This window comes from Leptonychotes weddellii, chromosome 9 (genome assembly GCF_054177405.1).
Source record: "Leptonychotes weddellii isolate Sample4059 chromosome 9, ASM5417740v2, whole genome shotgun sequence".
Taxonomy (NCBI): domain Eukaryota; kingdom Metazoa; phylum Chordata; class Mammalia; order Carnivora; family Phocidae; genus Leptonychotes; species Leptonychotes weddellii.
In genome coordinates, this window is record NC_138377.1 from 43,059,446 (window position 1) to 43,076,067 (window position 16,622).

A 16,622-nucleotide genomic window follows, 5' to 3' on the forward strand; every position below is an offset into this window, starting at 1 on the left:
ATCTAAGTATAGCGATGGGCTTACTCAGACCTGATAGATCTGCAGGAAAAAAATCACACATATCTATCAGAAAGCAATCAGTCAATCTTAGAGACTTATGAGGATCACCCAAAACTCCAGGCCATTATTAAATTCCATGTCTTCAAGATTTCAACTAAGATCAAGTATTGAAACGTAGTGCAGTTACCACCTGCAATACACACAGTGCGTGTAAGCTGCTTGTCTGACATCCAAGGACTCTTCCTCGAAGTTAAGAGAATCTGAGATCTGTCCTCCATGCCTTGGGAATGGGTAGAGAGAGGATCCCATTGGATCAGATGAAGTTCGGAAGGCCAGTCCTGGAGCATTTGGGGTTCCAAATCAGGGGCTCCAAGGGGACAAGAGAGAACAAGATACAGGTGCAGGCTCATTGACAAGGAGCGTCAGATGCATTCCACACGTGCTTTCTTTTTCTTCAGAGGTCTCAGGTGTCAGGCTTCATCCTTAAGCCTCTTGTCAGGGCTTCGGCAGTAACTAAAGGAAGCATAATCACTGGGACACCTTCCTAGTAGGAAATATCAAAGGTGCTCTTAAGGACAACAAAGGGATGTTCATTATTCCACAAAATGGGTCTGACCCAATATGATATTTTTCGTAGTCTGAAGCTTCCTGGGGCTAGGCTAATAATAACAAAATAATACCCTATTTTCTTCTTTCTCTGATACAAAGGTTTTTTGTTATGGTTTTGTTTTTGTTTTTGTTTTTTTTTCCCAAACCTTAACATCTCTGCAATGAAGACACATCTCACATGCGTCAAAAGAAACTCACCAGCCGCTGGTACGGCAGGTGCTTCTCAGCCTCCCACTGCCCAGTGAAATCATCTGAAGAGCCTTAGAAATAGTGATACCAGGCTACTCAGTTAATTGGCCTGGGATTCGGCCTGAGAACGTGGGATTTTTTTAAGTTGCCCACATGATTCTCATGCGCAGCCGGGCTTGAGAAGGCGAGAGGAAGGGAATGTGAGGATGGCATTTACTCACAGTTTGCACTGCCTGTGCATTGGAGAAATGAATAAGATGTGGGGATGGATCAGTTCATCGGCCTGTTACTTCTGGGAAGTTATTTGTGCTGGTAGGTGGTAAATTTATTTATTTTTATTATTTTTAAATTTTAATTCCAGTACAGCTAACCTACAGTGTTATATCAGTTTCAGGTATACAGGCAGCTGGAAAACTTCAGTTCACATCACAGTGATCAGTTAAGCGGTCTTTTTAAAGATTCCACTAGAATGCAACGTAGAAAAAAATTGTGTGTACAAAATTAATAACCATACACTGTATGCTGTGATTGAAAGCAGTAAATATTACCAACATTTTGAGAACCGATTACAATTGTTTCAATTGTTGGGACCCATTGATGTGTCAATAACTATCATTCAGATGTCCAAATCTGTCACAAGCTTCCAGCTACTTCCCAGAAAAGCTCTTTACTTATAGTTACTTATATCAGCAGCAACAACACAATGTAGCCAAAAGGGAAATGCAAACAAACTAACAAAACCCCACATAACCCACAATATTCTTTGACATGTGTTTAAATGATTCTGCAGCATCACAAAGGTGCTAACAAGGTCCAGATCAGCAGCAGGGGTTACCATTACATTACATGTAACTGCCGTACTTGATAGGCATTTTCGACCCCAGGTGTGATTGTCATTCTGAAAAAGGAAACAGCATGTATTTGTAGAGAAAAAATGTATGATGTTATAAATTAGATTTTTTAGAGTTGTGTGCGTTTAATGTCGTATTTGGTTTTGATTTTCTTCATGAGAGCTAATAGGAAGTCAGTGGTGCATTTTACAGTCTCTGACAAAGGCTTCTTACAATTGAGAAATACTCTAATAATATCAGGTAGTCATATGTTGAACCTCATTGTTATACAAAAGGCTTACTTCATCTTCATCTTACTTATACATTTTTATTATTAGCATTTTAGAAGTGAGAAAATTAAAGCATAAAGAGCTTAAGTAACTTGCCTAAGGTCACACAGCAGGCAAGTGTTAGAGCGAAGATTCGAATCCAGCCTGACTCCGGAGCCCACACTCTTCATTAACCACTCGGCTGTAGGACACCGCGATCGCTCTACATCGGGCGCACGCGTACAACACGCTCACTCAGTACATATTCAGTGGGCAGCCGTTAAGCACTAAACACTGTGAAACACTAGAGATCCCAGTGAACAAAACAGACAAGGTCTCCACCTTCTTAGACCTGATATTCTAATCGGGAAATGCAAATAATAAGTAAATAACTGAAACTCAAGATAATTTTATTTATTTTTTAAAATTTTTTATCGTTATGTTAATCACCATACGTTACATCCTTCATTTTTGATGTAGTGTTCCATGAAAATCTGTCTCAACATGGACTCTTGAGTCATAAAAACCAGGTTCCCCGCCCACATCCACCACTTCATTAAATGTGAGCTTAGACAAGATAATTAACCTCAGTAAGCCTTCAGTTGTCATAAACTGGAGATAATAGTCCCTACGTGGTAAGATGGTTGTAAGGATCAAGTGAAAAAATAAGTGACATGCCTACTGTACCACCTCACTAGGATCCCGGCAAGGCAGAATGGTCGGTGTATAGTTAAACACGCATTGCTATTATGTTTACAATGTGGACGGGGAGGGGGGAGAAGTTTGCAAAGGATTTTGGCCTTGAATAACTTTACAAGATTTTCATTCCTTGAGTAGCATTCACACCGATGTTTCTCAGGGCAGGTAATAATAGTAATGGTTACTGTGCTCACAATGTACTGAGCACTATTCTAAACACTTTCCATTTATTAACTCACATAATCCACACAACATCCCTATGAGGTTGGCATTATTGTTGTCTTCCAATTTAAAAATGAGGAAACTAAAGCAAATAAAGTCTGTGTAGTTTGCCCAAGGTCACACAGCTGGTAGGTGACAGAGCTGGGATTGGAAACCCCACATGGTGGTTCTGGGGCCTTCACTCCTAACCATCCTGCTCTACTTCCCAATAGGAAAGAAGCACTAATCCACACATACCCCCAGGGGGATGTTCAGCTTCCTCTCTTGCATGCAAAGCTGTTTCACTTGGGGTGTGGAATAACAAATTACAACTCCAGTTTTAAATTTACATGCGTTTTGTGGGTCCTCAAAAATAGATTTAAAGAGTTTTCAAGTTTTAAGTTTTGTTAGACAAATACTTTATGTGAATAAATGCTTGCAGGACAGGGACCTGTTTTTTTTAGCATTATTCCAATAGGAAACAACTATTTCCTATATGCTGTTCCTTGTACACATGAACAAACCGGCCACATCTACCTATGTACATTCCTTTAACTCTTGATATTCGTCAAGCTTCTCAGCTCCCTCTGGTCCTGTGAGCGGCACACATGGCATGAAGGTGTTATCAACTGGAATCAGACACTGGCATGGGATCAGAAGGACATAAGTCTTCTTTTCCTAGAACAGATGAAAATGGTTTCGCTCCAAGTATTTGACTATCTTAGATACCTCTTATAAGTGGAATCATGTAGTGTTCTCTCTTCTGAGACTGGCATATTTCACTCAGCATAATGTCCCCAAGGTTCATCCATGTTGTCTCACATTACAGAATTCAGTTATTTTTTAAGGCTGAAGAATATTCCATTGTATGTATATACCATATTTTCTTTATCCATTCATCTGTAGATGGTCACTTAGGAGGTTTCCATACCTTGGCTATTATGAATAATGCTGCATTGAACAATGAGCGTGCTAAAATACATATAGTCAAGGAATAGAATGGTAGTTGCCAGAGGCTGGGGGGAGGGGGAATGGGGAATTGCTAATCAATGCGCATAAAGTTTCAGTTAAGCAACATGAATGAGTTCTAGAGATCTGCTATACAACATTGTACTTACAGTTAACAATTTTGTGTTGTACACTTAAAAATTTGCCAAGAGAATAGATCTCATGTTAAATGTTCTCACCACCAGGGTGCCTGGGTGGCTCAGTTGGTTAAGCGACTGCCTTCGGCTCAGGTCATGATCCTGGAGTCCCGGGATCGAGTCCCGCATCGGGCTCCCTGCTCAGCAGGGAGTCTGCTTCTCCCTCTGACCCTCCCCCCTCTCATGTGCTCTCTCTCTCTCTCATTCTCTCTATCTCAAATAAATAAATAAAATCTTAAAAAAAAATATGTCCTCACCACCATAAAATAAAATTTAATTCCTTTGAAGGACTTGGAGAAAAATTTTTTTAAAGATTTTATTTATTTGAGAGAGAGAGACAGAGTTAGTGAAAGAGAGCACAAGCAGAGAGGAGAGGGAGAAGCAGGCTCCCTCTGTGGGGCTCGATCCTAGGACCCTGGGATCATGACCTGAGCTGAAGGCAGATGCTTAACCAACTGAGCCACCCAGGTGCCCCAAGACTTGGAGAAATTTTGATAGAGATTGTCTCACTGAACCCTGGCCCTTGGCTCTGGCCCTCTCAGAGGATCACCAAACTAGTGTAAAAAGGATTTCTTCTTTAGGCTCTATTTCCCATCTGGTGTCTGGGAGGATGAAGACCAAAGCCAGCTCCAGGCAAAATTCCAAAGTAAACAAGGTATCTCTTTGGTAACCTCTCACTTTCCTTTCCATTCATCCCTCCCCACCAGGAATACAGTGTCCCAAGTACAGAAAGCTTCCACCATCTGTAACTTACCCCATTCCTGCCTCAGGAGCCATATTCCGCTCAGTCTCTCCTCCACTTCCCTCATTAATCAGATCCCCCAGCCTTCAATGTCCAGGTTATTGCAGGGTAATAATCTCCAATACAGCTTCTTACAAATTCCCATGAAGATATTCATATAAGCTGCTTGAAATACAAAAGTTTCAACAGCGTTAGAAATCCTGTCAACCATTCGACAGGACCTAGAAAGTATCGAGCCCCAAATCGGCACAGAGGGGGCTGGAATGTGGAACATCACTGTGGCCAAGATGCAAAGAGAATTTATTGAAATAAACAGACTCCACCCTCTGGGACAGAGCCACATGAATACCTGGGAAGGACAGAGAAGGAGCTTGAGTCACCCCACTATCAGCACCCAGCTCAGGAATCCAGGGCCTGCACAAAATTATACCTGGGGAGCTATGTCCTGGTGCTGCTAGTGGGGTACCACCTCCTCTTTTTGTATCCGCTCAGGACTGTACCTCGCAGAACACCCACCGTTGGAGGCAGAGGGGGTACCCTGCCCGAGGGGTGATGCTGGCTCATGAAGGCTGAGGCGGGAAGATCTTCAGAGGCCAGCCACACTCAGGATGTTTTGCTAATATTCTTGATGACAAAAATTACCTTTCTTAGTGAAGCAGAACAACAGGGAGGGAGTTAGGACTAGAATTTCTTAAGCTGCAGCCATGGCGGTGTTGAGGACACCGGAGACAACTGCTGGGGGAAACTGCTTCCCCCCCCCTTTTTTTTTTTTTTGTTGTTGTTGTTAAAATGCTTTAAGGGAAATTCTGATCATGTAAAAGGAAAGCCCTAGCCCAGCCCTGCAAGGATGGATGACTGGGAGAATGTGGAGCTAAACAGTTCTGCACAGTAATGTGAGTGTTTCATCTTTGCGCAGACAGGTTTGCTTGTTTATTTCATTTTAAGAGACTTCTTTTTCCTCCGGGCAGCCCAGAGGTTGCAGTTGGGGGTCTCAAGGGAAAGAGGAGATGGGAAAAGCCACTCTGATCTAAAAGGGTGGTCTCTAAGAACATGGAAGCAGAATAGGACCCAAGGAAAGAAACAGCCAGAAAGAAACTGCCTCTCACAGTGTGTCTGATGGTCTTTGGTCTCAATGATATCTGATCATCGATTTCAAGGTATTTCCTGTGCTGTGACCTAATCCTCTTCTATTACCACCCTCCCTGCCAAGTCTTTAAAGATGCTTCTTACCCATATAAACCAGTGCCAGTTTTAAGCGAGAAGTGTCTAGTGCTTGAGACCAAGTGATTTGGGGATTCGAGAGTAAACCAAACTGCCCAGGATTGATTGAGAATAAGCCAGCATCCAAACAACACATTTCTTCTAACACGTACCATGCTCTCAGTAAGAAGAATTCTATAAATAAAAATTTCTCAATTTTATTACATATTTGTCCTTATTTTTTAGATTTCCTCGGTTTCCTGTATTAACTCTTTCTCTTCTGTGGGTCAGTTCTGTCTATTGAATCCATGCCTATCATCCTTTTGGTCTGCCTTAAATGTTTGGCTATATTTGTATTGAGGATATATTGAACTATATTGGTAGTTGCAATTTTTTTTTTTTTCAAGCCAGTGAGACTGTTCTCCAGCAATAGGACTGATCAGGGCAGAGGAGGATGTGGATTGAACACATAGATATTCCTCAGTTTCAGTCTCCCCAACTCTCCTGTGGCTATAAGTTACTTGGGACATTAAACCATTTATCTTGCCCAAATCTCTACTCTTGGAGCATCGCATTTGATGAGACCCACTCAAGGAGTTGTATTCTCAGCTTGATCCTAAGGGTCACCATGAAAGTAGAGGTAATGACTCATCTGGTAACTTAATTTCCCAGTGGGTCACCATATCAGGGGTCCCCAAGACCACCTTTATGTTCAATGATGTGCTAGAAGGACTCACAGGATATAATTATACTCACAGGTACAGTTTACTGCAACAAAAAGATACGAAGCAAAATCAGCAAAAGAAAAAGATGCATGGGGCAAAGTCCTGCTGAACCTAGAATCAGCTGAACCTAGAATCAGCTTCCAGAAACCTCTCTGAGTGGAGTCACAGGATGTAATTAATTCTTCCAACAACCACATGTGGCGACACATGCAAAGTGTTGTCTACCAGGGAAGCTCATTAGACTTAGTACCCGAGGTTTTTATTGGAGGCCCCCCATGTAGGGACCTACCATGTGTCAAAATTCCAGACTCCCAGAAGAAGAGAGGTGTTCAGCCTAAACATATCATTTGCACAAACAGTCTAGGCTGGTTACAGTAAACCATCCTTATCAGTTAGGGAATGGTGAGAAAACTCCTGAATTCTAAGTTTCCAGATACTGGACAAGGGCCAAACTTGCAAGCAAATCTTTTTAAGGACAGTGTCTCAGGGCCGCTATATTATCTCTTTCTCGCACCGTCTCCTGGAGGTCACTCTTCCCAGCTCCTACTATCTCTGATCTTGGAGTTGTTCTGGATTCTGTTGGGTAAGCTAAAATCTTAGAGACCCTGTGAGAGATTGCAGGATCTCTGGTTCTATTCATTTGCACCGTCAGTACATAGGAAGTTCTCAGAAACATGTATTGAAGAAAAGAGCTATGTAAAAAAATGGGTAATTTAAAAACTGAAAGAGGGCGCCTGGGTGGCTCAGTTGGTTAAGCGACTGCCTTCGGCTCAGGTCATGATCCCGGAGTCCCGGGATCGAGTCCCGCATTGGGCTCCCTGCTCAGCAGGGAGTCTGCTTCTCCCTCTGACCCTCCCCCCTCTCGTGGACTCCCTCTCTCTCATTCTCTCTCTCTCAAATAAAAATAAATAAAATCTTAAAAAAAAAACTGAAAGAAATTATTCCAAAACATTAACAAAGTATTATTATGAGATTTTTGTTATATTTTTACATGCCATCCTAATTTTCTAGAATAAACAGATGCTAGTTTTATAATTAGAAATCAAGTAGAAATAATGTTAGTTTTCAACAAATCCAAGTGACAGTCTAGTAGATTAGATGCAGAATTTGCAGTGTTGGGCCAAGAGCTACTGGGTAACTTTAACTCCAGGGCTATTTTTGGCCACAGAGATTCTGGGGGAGGCCTACAGCATAAAACATTTGTCTCTGGGGACCCAAACTTAGTGCTATTCTCTTCCATTCAGGCTTCATGGCTTAAATTCATGAAACACAATGATCAACATGTAAAACAGATGAACTAAAAATTTTTAAAGTTTAGAAGACCCACTAATGTTTCTCAGCCTCCAGTGGTAAATGCCACCAAACTGGGAGTGCTGCGACCAACTTTTAACCATCTCCATTGGATGGGCAGAAATAATTTTTTAAAAATTTTAATTACTTCTAAGCTCATCTTCCTAAGATTAATATAAAAATTAGCTTCCAGTAGGAGAGATCCTAAAATACTCTAGGTAGCAGCGGAAAATTATCCTAATTGTTTCTAAATTTGTCATGAGCAATGACATAGGTCACATTCTTACTATTTATTATAACTTATGATAACAAATGATTCAGAAGTATCGGTACCTAGCTAGTCTAAGTAATGCCAACGCTTTCTTCCTAGCCTTCTGGTCAAATTACTTCCATCACTACTTCAATCCCTTTACTTCAAGAGAACTGCACATCTATAGCCAAACTTCATTTTCTATATCAGGAAGAAAAAAGGATGCCATTAAAACTTATATATCAGATCCAGCCATTACATTCCCAACAGAAATGAGGGCATGTGTTCAGGAAAAACATGTACCAATATCTTTACGACAGCATTGTTCGTAATAATCAAAAATTGGACACAACCCAAATGTCCACCAAGAGCAAAACAGATAAAGGCACTTGTGGTACATTCATACAATGGAACACCATACAGCAATGAAACATGAGGTTTGGCAAGAACATAAATGAAACTTGCAGGCATAATATTGAGTAAAGCAAGTCAGAAAGAATATAGATGTTCTGTATAATTCCATTTATGCAAAGTTCAAAAGAGGCAAGAGTAATCTGTCATATTGGAAATCAGGGTGGTGGTTACCTTTAGGGAGGGAGAGTGGAAGTAGTCCAAGAGAGGTCTCTAGGCTGTTCATAATGTTCTGTAGATCAATCTAGGTGAGTTTGCATGAGTTATTCATTTATAAATTTCATTGTGATACACACTTAAGATTTATTAACCAGTGTATGTTTTACTGCTATAAAAATACTACCCAAGAAATGGAGTTTTGCAAAAGAGCTTACACATCAAATGAGAGACATGGTTACAAAGATTCTTTTAGTGCTGGAGAATCAAGTAGAAACACAGAGGGGAAGATATAGAGCTTCCATCCACCATTTATGAAGCCCTGCATCTACCAGACATTAAGTTTTTTCCTAATGTTTATGCATTGCTGAAAGTCCTATGTATTCTTCCTGTGATGAAGGTTGAGAATGAATGCTATGAAAATGGGCGAAAGCGTCTCAAAGCACACCTGAGGGACACTTTGACGGACCAAAGGTCAAGTAACTTGGCTTTGCTTAACATAAATTTTGATATAAAACATGATCTGGATTTAATGGTGGACACATATCAAACTCTATACAACTAAGAGCTTCCTACAGATAACTCAGAAACCATTGAAAATACCTAAAAGACTTTTAAAGTAGGCTTTCTCTTATGTTTGATATTTGGGAAAAATCTGTAATAAATTTGAAAACATCTTACAGAAAAGCTGTCAGGTGTATGTAGGCCACTTAATCACTGAATATCTTGACCTGCCGACCTCTCATTGAGTATATTAGCCATTGATAATCTGCCTATTTAAATGGCCCCTGTTTAAACTCTCATGCTTTGGAGACATACCTGTTCCAGAAGATAGCACTGAACGTGCCACATTACACTTCTATGGGATCTCTGCTAATGGCACTTGGGAATTGTTTTAGTTAAGTCATTTTAGATAAAACATTTATTGTCACTGGATCCAATTGTCAGGTATTGAGTTACCAGTTCTTAGAAGATAAAGATTTTGAAGAGGTATGGGAGGAAGGAGTACATTTTATAAAATGTTACAATGAAGCTCAGAGTGACCTTTGAATAGTCGGAGTGTTAGTATGTTAAAAATCTGTAATGGACAGTTAAGGGAATTACCAGACAGACAGAGAAACACGTGAGCTTGCCAAGCAAGGATTGCAGTAGAGATTTTGTCTTTATCAAATAAACTTAAAGGAACAAGTTACAGTTAAAGTGTGAATGGGAGAGACTGCCATTGTTGTTCCACATTGGATTGTTGCTGTTTACATTCCTTTGTTGAGCCTACATCTTCATAAGCTCTTTAGCAAGTATATGTAGAACACCTATGGCTTCATAAGCTTTTTAGCAGGTATATATTGAATACCTCTGTTCATGGTCAAGACAGGATCAGAGGCCATGGATACTGACAACTGATTTGTCTGTTTTCCTCTGCCTTTTTCCATGACTGTATCTACTGCCTCGTCTTGATTTATAAACAAAACCTGGAAAACCTACAAAAATAAGTGTTTTGTGGTTTATCTAGGAATAATACAGAAAATATTGCTGTTATTTTTGGTGAAGAAAATCAATTTTGTATAGTTTATTTCAACCTAAATAAAATGTGAATTTTGTTTTAAAAAAAGAAGAAGGAATATAGATGTTCTGTATAATTCTATTTATGCAAAGTTCAAAAGAGGCAAGAGTAATCTGTCATATTGGAAATCAGGGTGGTGATTACATTTAGGGAGGGAGAGTGGAAGTAGTCCAAGAGTGGTCTCTAGGCTGTTCATAATGTTCTGTAGATCAATCTAGGTGAGTTTGCATGAGTTATTCATTTATAAATTTCATTGTGATACACACTTAAGATTTATTAACCAGTGTATGTTTTACTGCTGTAAAAATACTACCCAAGAAACGGAGTTTTGCAAAAGAGCGTACACATCAAACGAGAGACATGGTTATGAAGATTCTTTTAGTAAATGTTTTATAATTCTAAGAACCTGGTTAATAGTATATCCATAATGCCTATTCCTCCAGTTCTTACAAGCCTCTGAGTCAGAGGACATCCCATTAACTCCAACACAATGTCACTGGTTCTTGCTTCCAAACCATAACAAGTCCTGTATTTCTGGGAGTCTCCAGAAGGTGTCTCTACGTGCTCCCAATTCTGCTGGCAACCCCTCTGCCCCTTGAGCAAGCAGCTCTTCCAGACCCTCCTCCAAGCTGTGCAGGAGTGAAGTGCAAGAGAATGACTCACCTGTTCATGTTGGAAGGGAAAACAGTGTTTCTGGGATCTGATTCAGTTTTTACCAACAGCCCTCCATGTCCCCAGGAAGCACATGCTTCTAAGTAGCTAGACTAGAGAACACAATCAAGAAATGGCCACAATGTCCCAGTCAGACCCACCGCTCCCTTCTGACAATGAAGGCTTCCTCCCGGCTCAATCTAATCAGCAGATTCCTTATGCCCTTAGGGTGAGTTGTCACCCAGAAAGCTCCTCAGACCTCACCAGCCACCCATAGCTTGCTAGACATGCTCATAAGACCTAAACCCCACAATGGGGATGACTTCACTTCCTCCCATATGACTTCAACCTCCCCTGGGCACATTGGCTTCATTCAGGCCTATTTCGTCAGTTCGGACATGCCCACATGGGCTTGAAAACCTGGGATAGACTCCAGTGGAGACCCCTCTACTCTGCTATTCTAATCCTGTAAACTCTTATGCTTGACTGGGAATCCCACTAGCACACCCAACTTTGAGTGTGTTCTAAACCTAGCATAAGAATGTTAAGATCCTGGGGGCGCCTGCGTGGCTCAGTCGGTTAAAAGTCTGCCTTCGGCTCACCTTCGGCTCAGATCATGATCCCAGGGTCCTGGGATCGAGTCCCGAATCTCAGGCTTCCTGCTCATCGGAGAGTCTTCTTCCTGCTCTCCCTCTGCCTGCCGCTCCCCATGCTTGTGCTCTCTCAGTCTGTCAAGTAAATAAATAAAATCCTTAAAAAAAATGTTGAGATCCTGTGCTTTTTTTATTTTAAGACTTCTCCAATATTCTGTCTCAGAATAAATTATTTCTTTAAATTTTGATATTTTACATCTAAGATTCTAAAAGGGAGAAAGTGCCATCTACTTTATGCTCTGGCTGGAGTGATGAAAATAATCAATTTTGATTTATCTTCTTTGGATTATGGGTCTTTTTCAGGGTGTTTTGGTGTGTAAATATCTGGAAAAAAGAGAAATAAAGCAGTAATTAAAATTGCAGTCACCACCTTGCCAAACCACTGGATAACCTGAGATGTCAAGTTCAAATGGCAAATTCCTCCACCTGCTGGTATGAGCCTGTCTCTGCAGTTCTCACACTAAATGTTATCCTCAAAAACATAGAAAATGATTCATAATGAAAATTATGAGTGAAGCTTCATGTTTTCATCTTAAATGGGAAGCGTATTATGATTCCATGACTAAGATACTATCATTCAAGAGGGTGGAGGAGGACATGGAACTTCCAGGAAGAAAGAGAAACAGGAGAAACAGCTGTTGTCATTTGACTTCAAGACAAAGACTAGTAGCTCTTTCCTTCCTGTGAACTTAGATAGCACTTAAGGTCTGGGCTAATTATTTTTTTCCTTTAGTATGTTCTGCCTTGTATTTTCTTTCTTTCTTTTTTTTTTTTTTTTTAGAATGAGAGAGCAGGGAGAGTGGCAGAGGGAGAGGGAGAGAGAATCTTAAGCAGCCTCCACACCCAGCATGGAGCCCCACCCAGGTGGCTCAATCTCACAACCCTAAGATCATGACCTGAGCAGAAATCAAGACTCTTAACCAACTGAGGAACCCAGGCGCCCCCTGCCTTGTATTTTCATGTGAGTGTGGTACCTTAACATAGTTTAAAAGTTCTTGGTAAGGGAGAGACCGTGGCCTGTGTTTTTTATACCATTAGCAGTGAACCTTGTATACATGGGTGCTCATTCGATGATTACTTCGTTGACTTTCCAAGCTGGCCAATACTTCCAAGTCCTTCTTTCACCTGGGACATGACCACAGGGGAGTCCTGTAGTCATGGTTGTAAAACCGCGTCAGGTTATCAAATGACCACTCCCACAGTAAGTGTACAGACTTATTCTTAAATATAAAGGGGTGAGGGGGAGATAAAGGGAGGGAGGTAGTCCCGGGGAAACAATGTATCTGGCTACTCTCTAGTCACTTTGGTTCACTGATGTATCTCAAGTGCCCAGCCCAGTGCTGGATACATAGTAGGCACTGCACAAATATTTTTCAAATAAATCAATAAATTAGAAATATTGAAAATGAAAAACAGAGATAGATTATGCTATGCAAAACTATGCTTTATGAACTATAATCCATCTAAGACAACAAGAAATGCAAAAAGAAGAGCTCTGCATTTGTGTTTGAGAATAACTTTTAATACATCATCCCAACTCCCAGACTCCATCTTTGAAAATATTAAGTGAAAAGGAAGCTATTTTTCTCTGTGTTGTATGTTTTAAGCCCTCAGTATCTAAACACCTTACTGATTAGAGCTTCAAAGTTTGGTAATTAAACAGTTCAGAAATGTTAAAGTAAGTATTTGGCATTTGAGAACTTATGTTGGTGATTCCTTAGATTTACTCCCTAAAGAAACAAAATTCTAAAAACCAATAATATTTATATAGGAGAACCACAGCTTTTCAGGGAACCACAGTTTGTTTTTTATGGTTTATGCTTTATATGGTTAATGCTTACAATTAATCGCACACAAAGGGGAAGTCAAAATGTGCTCACTTAGGTGTCTGCATGACCAAGGGCCTGAGACAAGGTTACTGGGATGCTGTCTCTAGGGCATGTTGCATCATGATTATCTGCTGAAACCCTATGCTTAGCACATTTCTCACTTCCCTTCCTTTGTCAGGATTTGTTCATATCTCTTTGCAAAATTTTCTCAGAATTAATCTTCTCATTTGTTCCCATAACAAGGTAAAGCTTTTTCTGAAACATGCATCGTTGCATGAGCAATAATACCAGAGGGTAAAGCAAACACAAGCAGCATATAAACTCAGTTGTGCAAAAAATGCAACTTTATTTTTCATATATCAGCTTAATTTCTAATTTGAGCCCTTGTTTCTCCAGGAAGGGGGGAAATGGTCCATTCTATTTGGAGACCAAGGCACCATGGAAAGGATGGGGGATGGAGGACTCAGGCCTTGACATCGATCCCCCTGGGGATTCTCTGAGTCAGCTTCACACCAGACCTTCGATCCTCAGCCAATGCCTCCTTGGGGGTGGGGAGTCTACGTGAACACATCTAAGCCCTGACTGCTGGAAGCCTCCAAGCAGCCACATCCTCCCTGGGGTCCCGCTACTTCCCTGGGTAGCAGAGCAGCATCCCAGGCTGCTTTCACAGACTCAGGCTACTTGGGGTTTCTGCAGCCTCCCCAGAATAGCAGGCTCCAGGCTCCTGGCTGCAAGACCAGCGACATTGCTATTCCCCCCACAACTGTTATGTCATCTTCTCACTCCTGCTCCAGTCTCCTCAGCCCCTTGGCCCTTACTCTTCATGCTTCTCCCAAATGTCAGCAGTCCCAAACCAGGAAGGCTCACGTCTTAGAGATTCTAAGCACAAGTGCTAGAGCGGCTCCTCAAGGGAGATGGGGAAAAAGTAAACTCCCAGGAGAACACTAAAATATTGCCTAACATTTCAAAACATAATCCCCAACCCAAGGTTCACATCTTAAGAATGTTTCTAACATATCCTAGTATCTCTCCAGGCATAACTTTTTTGAGCTTTACCATCTTGTGGAGTGAATAGGACAGAGAGTTTCAGTCTTATTTTGCAGAATTCGAAATTGAGGCACTGATTCTCCAGTCTCAGCATATTCCACACCAGGCATATTAAAACCGTCAGTGATTTGATGGACAGGAAGAGATGGTTGTTAAATATTTCTGGCTTTTGGGAACTCCCACTGGACCACACCTAACGAGTTAAACTACCATATTAATGAGCAAATCAAATATGACAGGACCTGAAAGTCATCACTCACTTGCTTCAAGATAATCCAAATATATTCAGGTACCAAGTGAATGGTCACAGTCACGGCCAATTACAGAGATGGCAATTCAGTCAGCCGTGCCATCTACAGATTCTAAGGGCACTCAGTAGTATAAGAAATCTAGGCTCTCAGTCATCTTACTAAATATTTAAAACAGCAGAGTCTAGGTAGTCACCTTGCTTGACAGACTCATACATTAAATATACTGAGTGGAATGTACTTAAATACGCTTATTGAACATAAACCTCAGCTCACTTTTCACACTGCCGATCTCCAGAGCACAAGTGACCTGATGCGGGGCCACTTTGGACATCTGACATTTCCCTGGATTTCAAAACTGATTAGAAGTAGGTCAAAAGGCCAGGGGATAGTACGGAACAAACCAAGTAGGTAGGGTAAATAGGTCAGTTGAGGTGTCAGAATTCAGGCTTTATAAAACAGATCCCAGATTCCCTCTTCTGTTTCAGAAGAGGGAAAACAACATGCAGAGATCTGAAAACCTCTTCAGCCCCTTCCTTACGTGATCTTGAGCAAGCTACGTACCTTCTCTAAGCCTCGGTTTCCTCATCTGTCAAATAGGAAGAAGATTACAACTTGCCCACAGAGCTGGTGAGCAGATTGAATGAGGGAATGCATACCAAGCGCCCAGCCAGAGCCCTCAGGAAATTCTCATTGTGGTTTTGATGAATCCGAAAATGGTATGCCAACACAAGAAGCTCTACCTTGAAACACAGTGACTGTTAACCTATGTTTATCTATGTTAACCTATGTTTAACCTATGTTTATCTTTGTTGACCTATGTTTATCTTTCTGTGGTGGCTACCAGAATGGGGCTCAGAGACCTCCAACTGCAGGGAGCATAAGTGACCAAGTGCCCCAGATATCCTTGCTGCCCGCGTGCGGAGGCCACGCCTCCAGGGTGTGCTCCCACCGATGACTCAGCGAGCGTGGGGTCACCTCTGACAGTTGCCTGGCTCCAGAACATCCCGCTGGCCTTGCTGGTTCTTCCTAGGACTGCAGGGCAGCCTGGGACGCCCCCTTCCCATTCTTCCCTCCCTCCCTTGCCTCACAGTCTGATGCTCTCCCAGGCTAACTTGGCTCCTTCTCTGTTTTCTCTCCCTCAGGAATTTGCCCTGATAAAAATCTTCGCACGTTTAATCATGTCTTAGCATCTGCTTCTCCGAAGACCGGGACTAACACACTTTCCCGAGGTTCTCTTCTGGCAATGGGCAACTTAGACTTGTCCTGGGAGGTCTGGACAGTATGTTCAGCTCTTCCTAAGCACCGTTTCATCATAGCGCCCACCGGGGAGCAGTAGTTGGGAACCGGGAATAACACAAGTCTTTGTTGGCTAGGCTGGCAATTCTGGCAACAGTTTCTAATAGATTCTTTTTTTTTTAATAGTATTTTTTTTTTAAGATTTTATTTATTTATTTGACAGAGACACAGCGAGAGCAGGAACACAAGCAGGGGGAGTGGGAGAGGGAGAAGCAGGCCTCCCGCCGAGCAGAGAGCCCTATGCGGGGCTCGATCCCAGGACCCTGAGATCATGATCTGAGCCGAAGGCAGACGCTTAACGACTGAGCCGCCCAGGCGCCCCTCTAATACATTCTAGTAGATTAATACTCCCCTTTATTGAAGAAGAAAAAGCCTCTGACACCCTAAAATACCACGAGTTTGCCTTGGCCAAGGCTTAAACACACACACACACACCACCACCAAAGCTGAGGTGACCATGCAAAGATCAGTCTGTACTGCAGATTAACACAGACTGCTTTGTTTTATGTAAACAAGGCAACTGGCTCCGTGAGTTATCCCTTCATTTCCCACACACATACCTTCTCTTTTCTCCCTACTCCACCCCACCTTCCTTTAAAAAGGTAACGCAAACAAGAG

At 41.6% G+C, this 16,622-nt stretch overlaps 1 long non-coding RNA gene across 1 annotated transcript in view; it reads right to left on the reverse strand.

Annotated features, from left to right (window-relative positions):
* Positions 1–11,692: 11,692 nt before the first annotated feature.
* Positions 11,693–16,622, reverse strand: part of LOC145723437 (uncharacterized) — a 6,102-nt gene continuing 1,172 nt past the window's right edge. Inside the window, exons 2-3 of the long non-coding RNA XR_014148492.1 lie at positions 12,628–12,730; positions 11,693–11,905 (exon numbers count right to left, since the gene is read on the reverse strand). This is a non-coding gene — a long non-coding RNA (uncharacterized LOC145723437). The remainder of the gene's footprint in view (positions 11,906–12,627; positions 12,731–16,622) is intronic.